The sequence below is a fragment of the Fundulus heteroclitus genome, chromosome 10 (assembly GCF_011125445.2).
Source record: "Fundulus heteroclitus isolate FHET01 chromosome 10, MU-UCD_Fhet_4.1, whole genome shotgun sequence".
Classification (NCBI taxonomy): Eukaryota; Metazoa; Chordata; class Actinopteri; order Cyprinodontiformes; family Fundulidae; genus Fundulus; species Fundulus heteroclitus.
In genome coordinates this window covers 10,865,730-10,870,670 of record NC_046370.1, presented here as the reverse complement: position 1 = coordinate 10,870,670, position 4,941 = coordinate 10,865,730, and positions in this window count along the sequence as shown.

The window sequence follows — 4,941 nt, the reverse complement described above, 5'->3', positions numbered from 1 at the left end:
AACATGGCCCACCTTGCTTGTCTTGGGTTTAACCTTCTGGCGGTCTTAAGATACTCCAGGTTCTTGTGGTCTGTCCACACAATAAAAGGATCTTGGGCCCCCTCCAGCCAATGACGCCACTCCTCCAATGCAAGCTTAACAGCCAGCAGTTCTCGATCACCTACGTCATAGTTACGTTCTGAGGCCGATAGGGATCTAGAAAAGAAAGCACATGGGTGCACCTTGCTGTCCTCCCCTCTTTGGCTGAGAATAGCTCCTACGCCAATGTTAGAGGCATCGACTTCCACAATGAACTGTTTCTTGGGGTCCGGAGAGTTGAGAACAGGGGCAGAAGTAAATAATTTCTTGAGTCGCTCGAAGGATTTGTCGGCAGCCTCAGACCAGACAAACTTGGATTTGGTGGAAGTAAGAGAATGAAGTGGAGAGGCAATCTGACTGTAGTTGCGGATGAAGCGACGATAGAAATTAGCGAACCCAAGGAACCTCTGTAATTGCTTGCGATCAGAAGGAGTCGGCCAATCCAAAACAGCAGATACTTTGGCGGGATCCATGGAGATCTTGTTTGGGGAGATGACATAACCCAGGAATGTGGTGGAAAACTGATGAAACTCACACTTCTCCGCCTTGACGAATAGATTGTTCTGAAGAAGGCGGAGAAGTACGGAACGGACATGTTGTTGGTGGTTCTCCAGATCTTTAGAGAAAATCAGGATGTCATCTAAATAAACATAGACGAAATGACCAATCATGTCCCGTAACACGTCATTAACAAGGGCTTGGAACACAGCAGGGGCATTGGTTAATCCGAAAGGCATAACCATATACTCATAATGTCCCGTAGGTGTATTAAATGCAGTTTTCCATTCGTCCCCTTCACGAATGCGCACCAGATGATAAGCGTTTCTTAGGTCCAACTTGGAAAAAATGCAGGAACCTTGAATAACATCAAAAGCCGAATCCATCAGTGGTAGGGGGTAACGATTCTTGACAGTAATGGCGTTTAAACCCCGATAATCTATACATGGACGAAGGGATCCATCCTTCTTGCCGACGAAGAAGAAACCTGCACCTGCAGGAGATGAGGAAGGTCTAATGATGCCTGCCCTTAATGCTTCCTCAACATACTTTTTCATGGCCTCATGTTCCGGGGCTGATAGAGAATAAGTACGACCTCTAGGAGGCATGGTACCAGGAAGCAGATCGATAGGGCAGTCATAAGGGCGGTGAGGAGGTAAGGCAGTAGCTCTATGTTTATTAAAAACCTCCTTCAAATCCCAGTACTGCTCTGGAACCTTGGTAAGGTCAGGATAAGTCTCCTCATTACTGATCTTGCAACTGGAGCCGCCCTCAGCCTTAGTTAAACACCCTGCCAAACATTCTTCTGACCAGCCTTGGATCTCCTTAAGCCTCCAGTTAATGTGAGGGTTGTGCTTAGCTAACCAGGTAGCACCTAGGACCACGGGGAGATCGGGAGAATTAATTGTCGTAAAGACCAAACTTTCAAAATGATTACCCCCAATGCAGAACTGGACAGGAGCAGTCTGGGAATGAGATTGATTCAAAACATGCCCATCCAGAGCTAAGACCTTACGTTTGGTCTCTGCAGGGACCAACTGAATGCCTAAACTGTGAGCAAATGATTCGTCCATAAATTCTGTGTCAGCACCAGAGTCAATAAACACAGGTACAGAAAAAGAACGTTCTCGTACCTGGATGGTGGCTGGAAATGTAGAATCACTGATAGAGGACTGTGTGCGACATTGGCTCAGTAGTAGTCTTCGTATTGCTACTGGGTCAGGTCTTTTAACAGGACAATCCCGGATGAAATGTCCCTTCTGTCCACAATATATGCAGAGTTTCAGTCTCCTGCGGCGATCCTTCTCCTCAGTCGATAATCGGCACCTCCTAAGCCGCATGGGTTCCTCCATGGAATTCCCCCTTGTTGAATCCTTAAGAGCAGAAAGGTGAGCAACAGGATTTACTGACCTCTTGAAAGTGACGCTTCTTCTGGTGTATGACTCTCTTTCTCTTTGTCTCTCTGCCAATCTGAGATCAACACGAGTAGCCAAATCCTCCAATTCTTTAAAGGAGGCAGGGAGATCCCGTGTAGCCAGAACGTCCTTTATTCTTTCATCCAGTCCTTCCATAAACACATCCATCAAAGCCTCCTCATTCCATGTACTCTCTGCAGCAATGGTGTGAAACTCTACTATGTAGCTGGTCATAGGTCTGCCTCCTTGGTGGGTCCTCATCAGGGCTCTAGCCGCCTCTCTACCTGGAAGTACTGGATCGAACACCCGAATCAGTTCCTCTGAAAATGCTTTGAAAGAGCCACAGCGATGAGACCTTCTCTGCCACTCGGCAGTTCCCCAGCACCTAGCCTTGCCTGACAGCAACGAGATGACGTAAGCTACTTTGGAGTATTCTGTAGGAAAGGAGGAAGGCTGCAGTTCGAACTGAATCTCACATTGGGTGATGAAAGGGCGACACTGATCGGCCTCTCCCTTAAACACTTCTGGGGGAGACAATCTGGGTTCACGGGCGGGCGCAGACGCCAGAACCTCGGCTGCGGGATTAACACAAGCTGCGGCGGCACAACTGACCGGACTCCTAGGAGTAATGACCACATTGTGCAACAAATCAATGATTTCATTCATGTGCCCCTCTAACCCGGAAACAGCCCGGTCTACACCTGAACGCCACTCTGGTGTTGCGGACGGGTCCATCTTTTGGCCAGATTCTACTGTTATGAATCTCAGGAGTCGGACCCGGTAATTCACACAACACCAAGAGTACGTTAAACTTAATTTATTAAAAGTAACGTAGTAGAAAAAACAAGCCTCAGGGAACAGGACTGGTTACTCTGAAAAGGAGAGAGACAGGTTAGTGGCTGTGAGCTTGCAGAGGGAAATTATAGCTGCACAAGAAAAGCCACTAACCTTGATTGGATCCGTAAAAGACGTTGAATCCAAAACAGAGTCCTTTCTCCTGAAGGGGGCAGGCGACAGGGGAAATCCAACAGGTCCAGTCCGAGTCCGTTTCCAAGGTCCAAAATCCAGTTTTCAACAGGCAGAGGTACAGAGAGGACTGAGCAGAGAGGCAGTGTTGAGAGGCAGGCAGAGGTCGTTGTCCAGAAACTGAGAACCGATGAAGAGACCGACAAGGGCAAGGCAACAGGCAGGAATCCAGAGAATACTCAAAGGTCGAACACAGGTAGGCAGGTTTAAGAAATGCTGGAAGGTCTACTAACACAAGGCTTTCGAGAATCTGGCATCAGCTTGCTGTGGAAGGCCAGCTTAAATAATGCCCATCACAGGTGCCAGTAATCAGGGCAAACAACAGATGCTAGCAATCAGGAAATAGAGCAGCCACTGTATGGAAGGCTGAGATGGCCAACGTGAAAAAATAATCAGAGCAAAAGCTGTGATCATTACACAAAGATCTTTACAAGTTATCTCTGCTAAGTCCAAATCAAGTGTTGAGTCTCTAAATACTGAAATAAAAAATTTTCACATGAAATCCACCACATCTAGGTCACTTCTAAAACCGGCTTTGCTGTTGGTTAGAATTCTCAACCTTTACTGTTTATCTTTAGGACTTAATTTACACATTAATATTCTATGCATATCTTATATTACATATTACTTTTCATAAAAACATATGTCTTTAACTTTTAGTCCTAAACATTTCATCTAGCATGCCCAAAAAAAAACTACCCCACAAGAAATGAGCATTTCTTTCTGGGAAAAATAATAGAAAAATATTTAAATCAGTAATTATTGAATTTCTGAATACATCAAACAAAGGGCTTTTGTTCCTCTGTGATGACTAAATGAACGTCTGTGTATCCCCGTCTTCATTTTGCTCACTCCTTCATGACATATTGCACCAAATAGGGTTTAGAGGCATTTCTTCTCCTCACTCTGAGTTTTAATAACATCGGGAAAACATTTTCTAAATCCACATTCAAAACCTTTTTTTTATCAATTCTAAACAGTAAAAATGGTTAAATTAAAGGTTTAAATTACAACATAATGAACAAGACAAAGCGTAGGAAGTAAGTAAATGAGTCTTAAACCGCTGAATGAGCAGAACAGGAACTGTTTTTATTTTGATATAGTGAGATGAACAGAACAGGAAGTGCATTTAATTTTTTTATATTTATCACCTGTGTTGTGTCCTTGTAATGTTGCAGTTGGCTCAACAGCGAGACAAGACATTAATGTGGTCATTATTGTGAAAGCTATAAGTTGAAGCTGAAGTCTTATTTTCGCGACTTAAGTGCTGGAGTTGCCATCTCTAAATGTGCAAAAGACTCTCAGTTACAGAGTTACTAACTCAGGTGGAGACCTGAACCCAAATGCACGCCGCACTTTTCAGATTTTTAGTTGCTAGAAGTTTTTAAATGACACCTTGTTTTCCTTTGTGTCGGTCAATCACATTCACTCCTAGTGTGGTACAAGTCTTTTGTTGTAATGTGTCGACATGTAAAAACAACAGAAATCCTTTTGCAGGGTACTGTTTGTGTATTAACTGCTTTCTGAGAGCTGATTAGCGTAATTTGGAGCAAACGTAAACACCTGATTTTAGCTATACTTGCACAAACATTTTAATGAAAACAAACCCCAATAAATGGTAACTTGTGCGTCTCTGTTACCGTCACATCAATGTACTTCTGAAGCTCAAATGGCTTCCTGGTGCCATCTGATGCCACACTTCCTACTCACAAAGCGGCAAACAAGTGAAACCAGATTTCTGGTCAGGTTAGGGTGCTCGAGCAAAGTGCAAAATCTTTGCTACATGTCTTATTGTGGTATTTTGTAGACACTACACACAGAAAACACGTGCACAAATCCAAGAAGGGACCTCCTACAGCCTTATCCACCCTTGAAGTTTTTCACACACCAGCAGCATTCACCGCAGCACGAAAACATCAAAACA